This window comes from Phyllostomus discolor, chromosome 10 (assembly GCF_004126475.2).
Source record: "Phyllostomus discolor isolate MPI-MPIP mPhyDis1 chromosome 10, mPhyDis1.pri.v3, whole genome shotgun sequence".
NCBI classification, from domain to species: domain Eukaryota; kingdom Metazoa; phylum Chordata; class Mammalia; order Chiroptera; family Phyllostomidae; genus Phyllostomus; species Phyllostomus discolor.
In genome coordinates this window covers 41,838,536-41,856,603 of record NC_040912.2, presented here as the reverse complement: position 1 = coordinate 41,856,603, position 18,068 = coordinate 41,838,536, and the positions used below count along the sequence as shown (strand labels likewise).

General features: G+C 35.2%; 1 pseudogene; it reads right to left on the bottom strand.

Annotated features, from left to right (window-relative positions):
• Nucleotides 1-13,151: 13,151 nt before the first annotated feature.
• On the bottom strand, nucleotides 13,152-13,366 carry LOC114508014 (annotated as a pseudogene).
• Nucleotides 13,367-18,068: the final 4,702 nt, after the last annotated feature.

The window sequence follows — 18,068 nt, the reverse complement described above, 5'->3', positions numbered from 1 at the left end:
ATCATGGTTTTAAAGCATTTTATCCACACTCAAATTCTATTATCATAATAGATTGGGCCTCATTATAGAGAAGTTTTTATTTTAAGATTGGAAAGGCACGCGCTCACACATACATGCTAACTCCTTTTATTACGTTACCTGAGGTTGCTCCCATTCCTCCAGCCACATTCTGCCTCTGTTTTGAAAGTCGAATTGCTTCAGGTATTTGAACAGCTGTTTAATCTGCTCATGTTTATTGTCTAACATAAGTAAAGTTAACTATTTCACCTGAACTTAGTGTGCAATGGGTATTGTATTCCAAACATATGCATTTATTCCATAGATGATGTTAGGTCTTAAGGCTAATATACCAGTACATATAAAGTCATATTTTAAGACACCATATAGAAAAATGGAGTTCTTAACAATGACTGGTGACTAGAGAGCATGATTCTTAAATCTCTTATATAGAGCTATTCAGTCATATATTATTTTAGATAGTACTATATATAATCTTTAAATATCAAAAGGAGAACTAAACTCTATCCATAAATATACATAGATATACATGTATTGCACCTATAGATGTACATAATATTATATATACCTATGTACCTATAGATATACATAATATTGTATAATTCTAGGATTAAATGCATATATTTTAAAATATAATAAGTTCGCATATATTGCTACCTAAGATAAAATATATAGACATGGGTATAGTCAACTTCTCCAAATAACATTTTTAGAACTAATTTGCCTGTGGTTCTAAGCTCTTTTAAGCTATACTTCTTTAGATTTGTACAAGATTCCTCTTAACTATTGTGTCTTTTTTATTTTATTAGAAGGAAATACATAAAAATGATGTTTATAGTATTAATAATTAAGGAAATATTTATTCTCTATATTTAAAATTTGGAGCTTTAAAGAGGGAAAGATAACTTTACAACTCAGTAAATCCACAGTTTCTCAAAACTGGTGAGAATCTGCTCTAAAAAATCCTCCTCTTAATGGAACAGTAAAAACTCAGTGTGGGTAGATGGGACAGTTCATGTGAAGAGTACAAGCAGTTGCTAACAGCAGTCGGTAAAGATGCCAAAAGGAAGGTTAAGTTCTTTTGTTTTAAAGATAATCACCTCACTTTTCTGTGTACTTGACTGAATTTTCATGCGTCCTTTTCCATTTACATGTTTTTATTTATATTTTTAGTTCTGAATATATATATTGGAAATTCAGTTTCTTCTAGAGGATTCCTACCTGGTTCTGAAAGATACACCTTATAAATAATATCCATACTACATTGCTTCATTTAATTCATTTGAAGAACTAACCCCTTGCTCTTAGATGGCAATAGAACAAGGAATGTGACTTGTGCCCCCTTCCACTTCGCCGTGTGAACGTTACCCACACTGCGTCATGGAAGACATTTCAGAGAGTTGATAATTCAGTGGTTCTTTCAAATTTGTGTTCCACACTCCCACAGGGACCCCAGGGGACAGGAGTGAAGAAAAACAGATGGACTGGGCTACAATCCCTTACTTCCCTTCAGCCAGAGAATGCCAACTTTTATCTGTGTCATCCGCCTGTGACTTCTGAAGAAAGAGACTTGCAGTTAAATATTTTAGAAAAACTCCTCTTCAACTGTATTATCTTTCTCTTGAGAAATCTGAAATTTTAAGAGAGATTACGTAACTACCTAAAACAACCAAACCACTAAGACTGAGTCAGGATCAGGGGTTGCATCCACTGGCACCCCATGAATGTTTCTTCCATATCGTCACTTTTTTTCCAATTTCTTTTCTAGAAAAGGGTGATGCAAAATTCAACCAGATTAGATGCTCAAATAAAAACCGGCAAATGTTTGGCTCAGTGACTTTGGTAAACGTAATCTGATGGCCTTGAGGGTTGGGTGCCAGGTGGTTACTCTTACCAGTCCACGTAAAAAGATCTAGCAGCCCGGATAAATGCAGCCAAGTACCTTGTGATCCATCACCCTATGGGTGGGCTTTTGGAATGCTGGGTGTTAATATACTCATGAGTCTGGTCTTCAGTCCAATAAAAAGAACAATAGTTATTACAAACAAGCAGTGCCGAGAGAGCATGATTTTTCAATTTCTCATAAATACTTATAATTCACTGGGCATTGTCCGGAAACACTGACTCAATCAGGAGCTTTAGAGAAAGCATTTATGCAGGTGAAGGCTTGACAGGAAAACTTACCAGACTCAGTAAGTATGGAGAAAGGCACGTCTCTGTGTGTTAGTGGACTTTAGTCATTTATTCTTCAATGAGAGAGAGAGAAAAATTGGAGTATAATAGAGTATTTGATTTAATTGCTGCTCTAACAAATTACCACCAACTTAATAGTTTAAAATGACACCAATTTATTATCTTACAGATCTGTTGTTAGAAAATCCAAAATGAGTCTCACAGACTAAAATCAAGAAGTTGGCAGGGCTGTGTTCATTCTGGAGGATCTAGGGCAGAATCAATTTCCATGCCTTTTCCAGCTTCTGGAGACCACCCACTTTCCTTTTTTTTTGTGGTACCTTATTCTGTCTTCACAGATATCAATGGTGGGCAGAGTCCTTCTTGTTCTGCCATCTCTCTGGTTCTCCTCTGCCTTCCTCTTTCCTTTCTAAGAGAACTTGTGATTATATCAGTCCCACCTGGATAATTCAGGATAATCACCCGAATTTAGACAGCTGGTTAATGACGTTGAGCATCTTTTCATATGTCTATTGGCTACCTGTATGTCCTCTTTGGAGAAGTGTCTCTTCAGGTCCTTTACCCATTTTTAAATTGAATTGTTTTGTGAACAGACCTATAAGATCTGTAAGTTTTGTAAGTTCTTTATAAATTTTGGGCGTTAACCCCTTATCAGCTGTGTTGGCAAATATGTTCTCTCATTCCATGCATTATCCTTTTATTTTGTTCCTAGTCTCCTTTGCTGTGCAGAAACTTTTCAGTTTTGTGCAGTCCCATTTCTTTATTTTTTCCTTTTATTTCCCTTGCCTGGGGAAATATATCAGACAAAAAATCACTATAAGCAATGACTGAGATTTTAATGCCTATGTTTTCTTCTAAGATTTTTAAGGCTTGAGGTCTAATATTAAAGTCTTTAATTCATTTTGAATTTATTCTTTGTGTGTTGTAAAATGTGGTCTAGTTTCATTTTTCAGCATGTGCCTGTCCAATTTTCCCAACACTATTTTATTGAATAAACTATCTTTAGCTCATTGTATGGGCTTGCTTCCTCTGTCAAATATTAACTGACTATATGGTGTGGGTTCATTTCTGGACTCTCTATTCTGTTCACTCTATGTGTCTGTTTTTATGCCAATACCATGACTTTTGATTACTATGGCCTTTAAGTATAGTTGATATTAGATGGCATGATTCCTCCAACTTTGTTCTTCTTTCTCAAGATCGCTGTTTGCTATGCAGGGCCTTTTGTGGTTCCATATAATTTTTTAAGTGTTTGTTCTAGTGTGAGATATCACTTCACACTGATCAGAATGGCTATCATCAATAAGTCAACAAACAACAAGTGCTGGTGAAGATGTGGAGAAAAGGGAGCCCTTTTGCATTGTTGGTGGGAATGCAGACTGGTGCAGCCACTGTGGAAAGCAGTATGAAAATACCTCAAAAATTAAAAGTGGATTTGCATTTTGACCCAGTAATCCCACTTCTGGGAATATAACTGAAGAAATGCAAAACATGAATTCAAAATAACACATTGCAGCAATAACCCTATGCTCATTGCAGCAATTATTTGCAGTTGCCACATTATGGAAGCATCCCAAGTGTCCATCAGTAGATGAGTGGACACATTATGAGACATTTACATAATGGAATACTACCTGGCCATAAAAATGAAGAAAATTTTACTGTTTGCAATGGCATGGATAGACCTGGAGAACATTATGTTAAGTGAAATAAGCCAGTCAGAAAAATACAAATATTATACAATTTTGCTTATATGTGTAATATGGTGAACTAACTGGAACTAACAAGGAAAATGAGGATAGACCCATAGAGAACAGGCTGACAGCTATGGGCCAGGGGTAGTTTGAGTGTGGAGGGACTGAGCAAAAAAGAAAAAGGACTCATGGATATGGACCACAATGCTGTGATGGCAGGAGAGGGGAGGGAAGAGGGTATAAGGTAATGGTATAAGGTAAGGTAAGGGTATAAGGGGAGGAGGGTACATGGTAATGGAAAAAAAATACAATAAAAAATTTAACAATAATGAAGTCCACTGGTTAGCAACCTTAACTTTATCTGCAACCTAATTTCCATTTGCCACACAATGCAACACACTTACAAATTCTGGTGATTAGGACACTGGGTTATAGCTCACTGAGAATTTATTTGCTTTTTACTATAGAATCTTATGGTGATGGTATGCTACCTGTATCATTGGCTATATAAGAATTAATTGTTAATGAATATAAAGAACTTTTTAGGATAATACTTGACACATAGTAAGCTTTCAAAACTTTTTACTAGTATTAAAATTGTGGTAATCTTCTGATGGCAGTTAAATTTTTTGACAAAGCAATTAAGCAAAATTATTTTTATATTAAATATAATAATGAACAATTAAGCTATTAATGTCTTAAATTTTTTAAAAGGCAAAATTCAGTCATGCAGTTTAAGAAATAAAGCTATGTGAAATATAGTACTTCTAATGAAGAGTATTCTCCTTTTGCTTAATTGCATTATATTTTAAGGACATTTAAATTCCTTTATTGTTATCACTCACAAAAAGATAAACTACAATGTTCTTTGATAGGAACACAGTTCTTCCCGTTACTCTAGGACATGATCTTCACATCACAGAAATAATTCTATTTCATAAATATTTTGTAGGTGCCTCAAATACTTTTAATACAGCCAGGGTCTCTTTCAAGGTACATCATTCATTTAATGTAGAGAAAAAATTTTTTTTAAGATTTTATTTATTTATTTTTAGAGAGGGAAGGGAGGGAGAAAGAGAGAGAGAGAGAGAAACATCAATGTGCGGTTGCTGTGGGTCATGGCCTGCAACCCAGGCATGTACCCTGAATGGGAATCAAACCTGCGACACTTTGGTTTGCAGCCTGTGCTCAAGCCACTGAGCTACGCCAGCCACGTTAATGTAGAGAAATTTTTTTATCAGCCTTACTCCATAAGTAAATGCCTCAGCCAGCTGCTCTCACTGCACAGGCGACGCTCTTACACGGTCCCAGCATCTCTGAATCCCTGTATTTGTCACACTTCCTGTTTGTGCTTCCAAACTCAGTTCTCTGTGATTGTTTGGTAGGATGATCATTGACTTTTATGATGTCTTCACTTGTTTACTTTTGATATCTTAGAGCTATTTTTAATTTTATTTTTCTTTTGAATCCCATCTACTTTGTAACTTCCAACAATTCATCAACGCTTCTATCACACCAATGACATTTTACGTTTTTTAACAATGGCATATATGGCTCCTTCTCTTGTTTCTTTTATCATTTTTATGGGATTTGGAGAATGTGCTCTCCATCTGTCATTTGATTAAAAGTCTAAAATTCTACCTTTAATTTCTATATATGCATAAGTTAAAAATTTAATTGCAACAAGCATACTCACACATTTTTTAAATGAGCAATGTATTTTCATCGACGTAATTGAATGACAGCACTGAAAATAGAGTGTATATTAAGTAAAAAATAATGATATCACTATATCATTTTTGTTTTCTGAAACCATTGTTGAACATCATACTCAGTAATAAATACATCCTGTTGTTTTTATGCTTAATGAGTAAGTAAAATTCAATTAATTGAATTTAGTAACTACAGTTAGACTTTACTGAATAATTGTTTAATTTCACAAAAGAAAATACCATACCAAAGTGAAACACAACTCATAAATACTGTATACCATAACATTAATATTTTGCCTCAGATTTTACGTTTGGGGAGATTTAGTGAAAGTATGAAACAAAATTATTCAGGTATTTCATTTGAGTCCAAAGACTTATACTGCCATCTAATGGCCACACTGAGTAATTTTTAGATTCTTAGCTGTATAATGTCATACTTATAATGCATACTACTGGTGCATTTTCATTACATATTTGAAAATCACTAAAGTTGAATTATTGGTAATCTTCTAGAAATACCATTTCTAAAAATTGTACTACTTGCTTATAGACGACAAGATAGGAATTCTTCCACTGGAAATGCAGCATGCTTTATTAAGAAACATGTATTATTTTCATATTAATAAAATAATGTTTAAAAATGGGAATACTGAACAAATAAATTTGTTCTAAACACTACAGAACATTTAAATGATGATTCACTAGTTATAATAAAAATAATAAAACATAGTTTCTCTGAATATGCAATAGATTGGTTTTATTTTTTTTAATATTTCAAGGACTTTCATTGTTTTTTTAATCCAGAGATTTTTAGTGGCACTACAAAATGGGTTTGATTTTAAGCCAAGCTATTACAGGACATATAAAGCCAAATACATTGTTATGGTAATCTTTTCAACTTGTTATTGGTATATTGAGAATTCATCTTATGAAGAACAACTGAGGTTTTTTAAAACCTAAATTATTCACCGTGAAGAAAAAGAAAAAAGGTTTCCATTTTCCTGACCTGGTAACAGAGGTTAGATCAAACTGAAACAAAAATGTAGTGGTTAGTTTGGCTCACCTTTTTTAATGGCTGTATTGTATCAACACTGCCAGAAGAATTACTGCCAAAAAGAACAATTGATAAGGACAATAGTGTATGCCCCATTTCTTGAGATTTACAGTGCTGTGCTCTCTCCACACAGAGATGTAAGAGAATGTTCACATTTTGTTGTTGTAGAGCAGGAAAGTTCTACTCTGTTTGATTTTTGTCACCCAAATATGTCCCCTACTCACAAATAATGAACACATATGCATACACACAATGCATGCAGACTTAGAGAGTTCAAATTGTTACCTGAGCTACAAAGAACACATTTAATTCTGCTCTTACGGTGGTTTAACCCTGATGAACCTCATAATTAAGTTAATCTCCAGGATTTGACATTTTCTAGAGATAGCCCTGCGATGTTTATAAACATTTCAAGTGGTATATAATTTACATATTACTCTATAAAACTTAAGTGCATGCTCTATTTATAATTCTTACACATAAATGTTAAAATGTGTCATACTTATGGTTATTATATTGGGTTCCTCATGGATGTTCTTCCTTAAATTTAATCAATGGGTTCAAATAAAAAATATGATTTGATGTTTGTATACTTATATGCTTGCAAATCACTGAAGTAACATTCCTCAGCACTCATCAACAATAAAGCAATTACACAGGATCACAAAGGATTCTCTCTGAATTTTCATTAGAACAGAAATCATGCCTGTGTGGCAAAGAGCTTCATGATGCTAATAACAAATGAATTGCTCTGAAGATATTGGAATATGTCCGAAATCATAATCAACTATTTTGTCAAACATGACGGTATCAGAAAAACTGTTCTAAAACCATTGAATTACAGGGTAAAGGTGAACTGAAATTATTTAGTAAAATCTTGTAGAAAAGTTTTTTTTGGACCAGCAAATACAAATTCTGACAGACCATGTGCTGATAGGAAATGTGGCGTATGGTTACTCCAGCTGAAGAATCGCTGACAGGACCACATCCTCCTGGATGTCACACTAGCCAGGGGAGCACTCAGCACAAGACGGGAGTTTCAGACAGGTTTACAATGACTCTTGTTATATGTGTGTTATTTTTATTCTCATATGAATTAATACGTTACCTTTGTTTAAAAATGATTAAAGGAACAATTTAGGTGACACAAAACACTCCAGCTCTTCATGACTCAGACAGTCTCCTTCCTGAGAACCACAGAATGGGGCACAAGGCCACAAGTTTTTATAGGGTAAAATATAAAGAGTAAGGAAAAGACAAGTAGAAACAACCTGGTTGGCTGGGGCCACTTAAAGCCAACTTTGTTTGGGATGAGATGTCTCAGTTAGTTTGTTGTTTGGGGACTGACTGACTAAATACACAGCGATCCTGGTCAAGAGGAGTTTTGAGACTGACATGGAAGTGGCCTGAGTTCCAGTATGCTGACGCGGCACCCAGGTCAGGGGCAGCTCCGTCTGGGGCCTAGTGAGGTATTTCAATAGTTCCCCTCTTCTTCCCCTCTCTTTTGTCATTCTAGTCAAAGAGGGACCATCTGTTGGCAGGTCAATGGCTGCCCTCGTGCCTTTAAAACTTTTGAGAGAACACTGTGTATTAGGGACACAATAATAATAATTATCAGCAACAAAACTGTGCTCGTGGTTTGGAGAGCACTCCTGAGTCAGAGTCTGCATGACACAAACCAGCTGGAATCAAATAAGTCAAGAAATGATTCTGAAGAGGGAAATACTTCTTTTCTCCAGTGGTTTGTATATATATTTCATGTAGCTCTGTCTCACTTCCCTAGGAGTATTTATCCAGAGCTTGTTAAAGAGAAACTGAGGTATAAAACAGGGAGAATTTGGTGGTGGGCAGAAAGAACTACAGAATAAGCAGCAGGGTTGCAAATCCAACAGTCAGTTGGAGATTGGATGAGCCTTCTTTTGAATGGCCTGAGATAGGTGAACATGGCATTATCTCTCCAGGTCAGACCAATGCAAAAGATGGACAAAAGAACCATAAAGACTTTTGTGGTGTAACAATTAGGAAAAAGATGGTCAGAGAAGTAAAGTGAAATGGAAAAAAATGTTCTTGATGCTCTTGATTTGAAGACTTGGGAGGAAGTAGTCTATCTCAATGTTAACTGCTTAACTTCCTAGTTAACTTGATTTTGAGATCTCCAGATCAAATGTCATGTGGAACCTTCTTCAGTTTTGAAATGTGTCCAAGTTTCGACTCCTTGTGATTTGACAGTGGTGTTGGTATAGTGGTCAAGAGAATTTGGCAGTGTTCTTTCCGTGAATCTCACTTTTGTAAAAGCATCAGAATAAAACATTAATTCTCTGTAAATGACAAAACACTTAAAAATTCCCATTGTTAAATATCTAATGAAAGTTTATCATGGAATCAACAAAGAAATTTGGCTATTTCTGTAACAACATTTTGAGATAATAACTAGAATTATGAATGATAACAATAATGAAGACATATCCTATTTTGGGGACTTTTAGTACAATTTTGGGAACACCTCACATTAATATCATATACCCACACAAATATAACCTAAGAAGGTCAAACATTTTTTATGTGACAATGCTTTCTATGTAATTTAACATCTCTCTTTTATAAAGTGAGGGGTGAATCTTTGGAGATTTTCCAAGGGACTTCAGGAAAACTCCAAAGTTAGTTTGAGGGGGAAAAAAAGAACCTCCATTTAAAATTGGATTTGGGGGAGTTGTTAAATGTTAAAATGTTTGATCATTTGATTATATAGGATTACAAATCATTATGAAATAATAATTATATTTAACTAAAGTGATGATAGAAGATTTTTAAAAGAAAATGCAGAATAATATAGTTGTGAATATAACTTGGCTTTCACTATTGAGAAGTCTGATTTCCCTAAGTGATCAAAGACCTGGTAAAGACAGCATGAAGCACCATAAATTATTTTGGTAAGACATAAAGGCCCCACTATCCATGCAGACTACTTAAAAGGTAAAGAAAAACCTCTGTTTACAATTTCTTATTAAGACCAAAGACATGAGAAAACTTTGGTTTTTAATGAAGAGAAAAACAAATTCTAATTTTGCAACAATGTACTTTTGATATTATAACTTATTTTTAAAAACTTAAATCCATTCCAATCTTAGCCAGTTTGACCACCCATAAAATTTCTTTCCCAGGATTCCTTTAACAAAACCTTCTGCAAATCTCAAATCTATTCAGATTTTGCACAGTGTTTTTTTCCATCTTCCTATTTCTGGTTCAATCAGTTATTTTACTTTAGGACAAAATTACTTTGTCAACCCCCTTATTAAAACAAACAAACAAACATGCGCTGCGAGCCTTTTCTAATCCAAACCCCATAAAACTACTTTTTTATCTGCTTTTCATTCCATTGTTTTCTTTTACCCTCTTTATTTCTAGTAATTCTAGCTACATATATTAATTAGAATTCATAACCTTTAGAATTTTTAATTCCTAATGAAAATTAAGAAGAAATTGTAGTCTAAAAATTTTATAAATACATTTTATAATTATTAAAAGTCTACCCTTCCTCATAGTAAATTTTTCAATGTGGCACAAAACACTTTTACTAATAGACCCAACCAGCTTTAGTTCTTCTGTGAAAAGAAACCAAAAATGGATAAACTTCTGTTCAGTAATTAATATTTCAGTGTTTTATCTTACCTGGAAAATGATCTAGATATTCAACAAATATCCATCATTTAATTTATCTCAGTAAAACTCTAAGGTTTTAAGTTACCAAAAAGGTTTTGGAAACTATTTTTAGGTAGACATACCATAAAACATAATTATGTTGAAGAGTTCACTTATAAATGTTTATCTGACATCTATTTAACTTACTTGGTTTTTAACAATTATGTTTAAATCGTTTGCGAAAATGTCGTGAGACATTAGAAAGCTAATCACCTTAAGTTATCTTTCTTGCTGACAAGTTCTGTAACAGAGCTAACAAGGGCTTATTTGACTTTTAGTAGTTAGAATAAAAAGCTACGTTTTGTTCTGATAGCTCTAAAGACATGCCTGTTTTAATGAAACCAGGAAACCAGGTGTTATTTACTGAAGATTGTTCTAGATCAAGTGAACTTTAATAGAGCTCTTTTCAAATACTATTGAGAGGTAGGAAAAAATCACGTATTCATAACATGTATACTTAGACATACAGACAAACGTAAATGGAGAGGTTATAGCTTTCATTCTAAAGTGTTAGTCATAACACAGGTGTGACAGTGAAAGTACTATTTCATACAAACTGTGCTTCTGGCAGATGAAATAAGTTTACTTGCTTGGGTGGCTTCAATGTTTACTAATATTTATCAAGATTTTTAAGACTTTTCATTTTCCTAGTGTCCAAGTAGTCTTTCCTTTTTTTCCCTCTGATAAAAATCACTTCCCTGTAGTTTGCATTGAAAAGAAATGGCTGTCAGTTTCTAGAAAGGACCAGGTAGAACATTTTAATCTCAAAGGAACAGAGAAAGTTCCTTCAAGGACTTTTATTTGCTAAGATCAAAAAGCATAACACTTACAAGCTTTTGAGATGGAAAGGGGAGGTTTGAGGGTTGATAAAAAGGATAGATGGACTCAGAACTGCTTCCAGAGCCATACCTCTGGCCCTACAAAGGGAAAGACAGCTGCTACTAATTCTTCACAAATTGGATTGTGCCCTGGATGGTATCAAGGCACTGCCCACCCATCCAACTACATTATCTTCAAGTTTCTTTTTTTATATCAGGTAAATATTCAACTAAGATAGAAATAAAAAGATTCCTATTCTCTGGATACAGAGCTATTTGTCTTTGAGATGTTTTTCCCACTCTGGGTACATATTTCATTTAAGTTAAAGGAGAAGGCATTAAAAAACTTAGGCTCTGAATATCAGCTTTCATTTTGGCTAGCTTCTAACCAGATAGCTACATATTTTTTAAGAAGTCCTTTCAAATGCCTTGTCAAGTTAGAGCTGGGAGAAATACTAAATATAGAAATAAATAATCCTGGCAGCAATGAATAACCCCATGGACAAAAGAGGCATTCCTAAGAGGGTTAAAGATACTATCCTCCCAAGATCCACAGCCACCCCCAAAGATGGCCAGAAGAAAGAACGACTGAGACAGTTCTCTGAGGGTTGGCAACAGTCAGTAGGACTGTGTCTGCAAATGGAGTGCAACCCACATTTCTGTCCAGCCCTATTTTGGGGCCCCTAACCTGATCATTGAATGGCCTGCATGCATAAGAACAAAAACCTACATACCGCAGATGGGCAGAAACCCAAGCCAAGTTCTCAGAATACAAAAGACAGAAACAAGAAGGCAATGGCTGTCCCTGGGAGAGAAAGGATCATTAACCAATGGGCACCCCAAAACCAAGTTCACAAAAGTTTGGATTTGGAAAGGAAGGGACAATGTGAAATTTTACATTCTGTCAACTGACAAAACTAAAAGAGTTTAGTAATGACTTTTTGTGCTTAATTCAAGGGAAAACCATCCACCGTGTCGGGGAGTACAGTGCCTCACAAGCAGTGGAGCACCATTCCCAAGGGATTTGTGCAAGAGGGCAACCTGCAGAGCATTAGAAGGGGTGCCTGGGAAACAGGCCACCGTTGGCCAGTAGATTGGGAATTTTCATGCAAGGCTGAAGGTCCAATTTTCTAGAGTGAAGTAAACTAGTTAAAGTTGAGTTGAAGGACTGTGATGTTACGTTTCCTTGACAGGTCTTTCCCATAAGTGCAAGGCTGACTTTGGTTTAGGTTTGTGAGGTAGGCCAGGCCATTGGGGCAGCCTCCATTTTGTTTCTTAATCCAACTTAATTTTATAACTGCCTTTCTTGAGCAGACATTGTCAAGATCTGGGTATTGTGACTCCGGTAGGAATTTCCGTCACTGGCTTTTGTCAAAGATCCTAGGATCCAGGAGCCAGGATCCTATCTGCAGGCTCCCAAGCAAGAGAGATACAATGTAGCATATAATCCTGATATCAACTACAATTTGGCAAAGTTTTCTACTAATTTTAATTTTAGTTTTCCCTGGCTGTTAAAGGGAATAATAACTAGGAGCATTTTACAGGAGAATCAGTAAGAGTCCCATCAACCCTGGGAGAAGCCCATATAAGGGCATTTGTGTTGGTGTAGGAGGATTTGACAAAACCTTCTACAACAATATTTTCTCCAAGGTCCTGGTTGATTGCAATGAGACATCAATGTCCAGGCCAGGTATTTGGTGGTGGCCCCACAGGAGAGTGCAATGGGAAAAGTCCGGGTATTTTAGGTTTCTGGCCTTGGAGCTTTTGCAGTTGTAAGGCCAATAACTGGGTAGACTTTTGTTCAGGGTCTTGTATTCTCTTCAGAGTAGAAAGGCAATTCAAACAGAGGATTAATAGATTGTGAATACTCAGGCAAAGGAGAATAAAGGGAAGTAGTAAAAGCCATGCCATTCTTACAACCTTTAAAAAAATTAGCATTTTAATACAGTTCAGATTAGCCTGTCTGATTTATTATGGCTCCTTCACTGCCAAACCTGGGGGCAGGGACTGCTTCAGTTTCTCTGCCTTCTCTTTGTGACAACCAAGGTATAAAAGGCATCTGCTGAAACAGACTGTAAACTTCACATTATCCTTCTCTTCCTTGATCTTAGCAGATTTGTCATCCTTTCATCTAACTGTGAGCTGGAACTCTTTGATTTCCTAAATTGTGCAAGGCATAGCTACAAGGCATAGCTACAAGGCATGCCACAGGCACCTTGGACTAACCCCTATTCTCTGCACATTGCCAAGAGTCATTCATTCACAGCAAGTTTTACAGTTCTTTCTTTTAGGTACCTCTTGCTCTTCAATTTTTTATTAGTTTTTTGAGGTGAATCTTTCAATGTAGCTATTTTGGAATTTTAAAGACCTACCGAGGCTTCTGCATACCAATTAAAATAGCTATTCTGTTCTGTTCGTTAATTTGGGAATCCTTGCTTTTCACTGCGCTTCTTAAATGAACAATCTTTAATTTGAATATTCACCCCCCCCACCCCCAATGGCCATTGTAAGTCTAGGTTGTCTTTGTGAGTTTTTGCCATTTTTGGTAGAGATTAAAGCTTCTGTTACCACAGTTCTCAGACATGAAATAAGTAGGTATGCCAGAGGAAGAGGTGCTCAATGCTTTGAAATTTGAGGATCCCATTTCTTTATCTAAGCCTTGAGTCTCTTTGGAGCTAAATTAATAAGAGACATGCCACTGGGTTGGAATTTTTGTGATGTTTTACTGTGTACCTTAACGCAAGAAAATGTTCTAGAAGCTGGTGGGTGACCTAATGTCAATCTAACCCCTTGGTGACCAATTTCCCCTAGCCTGCCAACCTTAGAGTTAAGTGAACTGTGTTCTAACAGTTTCTAAGAGCTTGACCTGTGCCCACCAATTTTGCAGCTTTGGCTTAAAAGATTCCCATTAGAAATAAATCTATTATTTCTTTCATGAGATTTCTTTATACTGACAGAAAACTTGATGGCTTTTAGTTGTCCAACTTGTACCTATCTATGTTTTTATTTTTATAGTCAAAACAATGAATCTCTTGTCTTATTTTCCCAAGTCCCTCAGAAATGTGTACTGTGGACTTACCTTAAGGCTTTGTAAGTCCTCTAACAGCTGTCAACCATTGTGGACTGCCAGTGTAACTACCCACGGACCTTTCTTGGACCCCAGATCCTTTTGGGAACCTTTCACAAACCCCAGAACGTTTCTGGGCAAGTGGGGAAAACCCCACTTGCCTCTGAAGAAGGGGAAGAGATTAGTCATGGAGATCGCTCTATAGACTGCCATTTCTCTGATCAGAGAGAGTTGAACAGAATATTTACATTGCATATTTATACTTTTAAAAACTTTGAGGTCTAATTTATAAAAGTGGACTCAACTTCTTCATGTCATGCTAATGTTACAAAAACTTCAGTCATTCCACTGCTATTACAATTAGTATAAAATCTATACTAAGATTTTAATGTCATTGAAGTTTTTCAAGTAAAAAAAGAATAGCAGATCTAGATATAATCATGTTTGTTTTTATTTGCAATTCTCACTTGATAATTGTGGGGACAGCAGTGACTTAAAATTATTGGGTTTATTGTGAGGATATGAGCAAATATATGGCAAGTTTTTGTCATATGTCATTTTCCTTTTTTATTAGCCTTTTTTCTATCATAATAAGGTAATAACAGTAAGGTTATTGTTAATATTCTTCAGAAAGCTCATATTATTAATGTTTTTTCTTCATTACTTAACTATTATAAATAAATCCCAAAGTTACAATTTCACTAATTTATTCAGTCTTGAAAACAGAATGAAGATACTTGGCTAATAAAAATATGATCCCCTTACTTCACATTAAACTCTTATGTTTGAACATTTGTTTTGAACTTCATGTATTTAAAAGAATTTTATAGATACTAAATAAATATGATAGCTTCCCTTTTCTATTAAATATGTTTAAATAGCTGAAAGTAACTATTTACAGTTAGTGGGGTTTTCCCCTGCAGAGAAGCAAAGCAAAATGGTATATCCAGTATTTCTATATACCTTAATTCAGGGGACCAAAGCAGTCATTTCAAATCAAAGTACCTAACATATGCTCTCATTTAAAAAAATACTTGGAGGCATAAAAAATACTCATTCTAGTCCTCTTGCCTATGATCACCTCACACCACATTTGTAGTTGTTCTCTTCATACTCTGCTCCACTCAAACCACACATTTCTTAAAAATCCGGTACTCTATGTATGTTGGTTGACAGCAGTCCAATAAAACTAGACACCCATGAAAGCCTGTGATCAGTTTAGCAGAAATGAGTACTTACCACACCATTAAGTCAGCCATTAAGGCCACCCTGTTTTCCCTGCTTCACTGCTGCCTAACAACACGCCAGGCAAATACCTGACGTGCTTCCAGAGAGAGAGGCACAGCACAGCCGCTGAGCAATACGCTCAAATTAAATCGCAGGTGAGAGTTTAGAGCGTGGTTGCTAGGATGGAAATGCAGCTGGCTGCCCTTAATGTTCCCTGAATCTCTTTGAGAACAAAGTTCAAAGAGAAACGTGTACACAAGGATGGGATAATGAGTGTAAAGTTAATATTTACATACATCTTTTTTTTTCCTTTCTGTTACAAAATGCTCTTAGTGTGTTCTATGTGGTCATGTATCACTTAAGAGATGTAAATTCTCAACAAGCTGTATTTTGTGTGTGATTAAATATGTGTAAAAATATACCCAGATGTTTTTTCCTATAGTCATTATAAACAGAGTCTATAATAGGTTGATAAATGAAGCAAGAAAATTAATAAATAACTGTTCATGGTATTAAGCTACCTCCCTGCCACTACTCTAGGGGCTTTCTATGATTTGACTTAAGTGTTCACAAAAATATTATTTTTTATTTTACCAATTAAGGAATTAAATTTCAAAGATATTATGTTTATCTGAATTAGCACAACTAGTAAGAACACCGTGGAGTATTGAAATAAAGCCTAAAGCAACTGTGACTCACATAGCACCCTATATCACCATTTAAAGTTTGTCATTTTATATAATAACTATGGATCAACTTGATTTCTCTGCTGAGGCCAGGTGCTAAATGTCTACAAATATATCTCATCTGAAAATAAGCTTTGGTGATTTCATCATTTATTAGCAACATATATTTCACATACCATACAATTTACTCATTTAAGGTGTACTGTTTACTATATCCATAGCATTGTTCAACCATCACTGCAGTCCATTTTAAAACTTTTGATCACATGAAAAGAAACTGCGTATACTGGAACAATCACCCCACCATTTCCCACAGCTCCCCAATCTAGTCCTAGATAGTCACTAATCCATTCCCAGTTTCCACAGATCTGGACATTTTATATCAATGGAATTTTAAAATGTGTGGTCTTTTGTGGCCAGTTTCTTTCACTTAGCATAATGCTTTCAAGGTTCATTCATGCTGTTGCATATATCAATATTTCATTTCTTTTCATTGTTGAATAATATTATGCTACTGTATGGATATGCCATACTTTGTTTTTTTCCAACCATCAGTTAGATTATATCCATTTTTAAACTTATAAATATTGTCTATGTAAATATCATATGTGAATATTTTTGAATACCCATTTTCATTTTTTTTTGAGTATATATCTAGAACAGGGGTGGCAAACTCATTTTCACTGGGGGCCACATTAGTCTCGTGATTGCCTTCAAAGGGCCGAGTGTAATTTTAGGACTGTATAAATGTAACTGCTCTTTAACTACAGGCAAGAAGCTCAGCACTGCCACCAGGTAGAAACAAGGTGCCAGATGAAATAAGGTGGAGGGCCGGATTTGGCCCACAGGCCTTGTGTTTGCCACATGTGATCTAGAAGTAGAATTGCTCTATCATGTAAACTCCAAGTTTAAGCTTTTGAGGAACTACTGAACTACTCTTTCATTCTTAATTCTAGGAATTTAACTCCTCTACATTTTTCTTGGTCAGTCTAGCTGAAGTTTTATTGGTTTGGTTATGTTTTTCAAAGAATCAGCTTTAGGTTTTGCTGATTTTTTCTCTATTATTTTCCTTCTCTGTCTCATTAGTTTATGTTCTAATTTTTATTATTTCTTTCTGCTTGTTTCAAGTCTAGTCTGTATCTAAAGATACAATATGTACTTTTGAATGAATAACTAAATATTGAGTGTCCATTTATATAACTATCTCCTCATAGTCTGGATTCAACCTTCTAGAAATCAGGAACCATGACTTATTTAACTTTGACTCAATTGCCTGATAGTTTTTGAGCCTGATAAGCTCAAACTACAACTGAAAATATGGATATAACACTGAAAACACTTTCAAGTGCATTGAAGAACTAACAAGAAAATAAGGAATAATCAAGAGCAAAATCTAAGTTAAAGTAGCAAATCAGAGACAGTAAGCAATGGACCATTTTCAGTCTGGTAAAACCAGGCAGGGGAAGGTAAATTGAGCTATAGTTTGCACTGACCTAAGAAATGAAACAGAATACTGTCCAAAGTAGGAAATGTAAGTGTACTCAGGTTGATCAATAAACTTTATATAAATCTGCTCCACCAAGGTTACAGGAAATTGCCTGTCACCAAGGAAAAAACATATGGTACCAATGTGTCTGTATAATGTTTAAAGCATGCTAAAATAAATGTAGACTTGATCACATAAGTATATGTGGCAAAACTATGAAAACAAGCAAGGAAATAATAATTATGAAATTCATGGTAATACTTTCTCTGAGCAGAAGTACAAGGATATGGGGTTATATACAGACACATGGAGATTTTAAAGAATATGGCAAAATGCTTTCATAAAATGGGGGGCAGCAAAATATGGTGGACACCAGAATGCATCATATCATTATGCTTTACATCTTATACATTT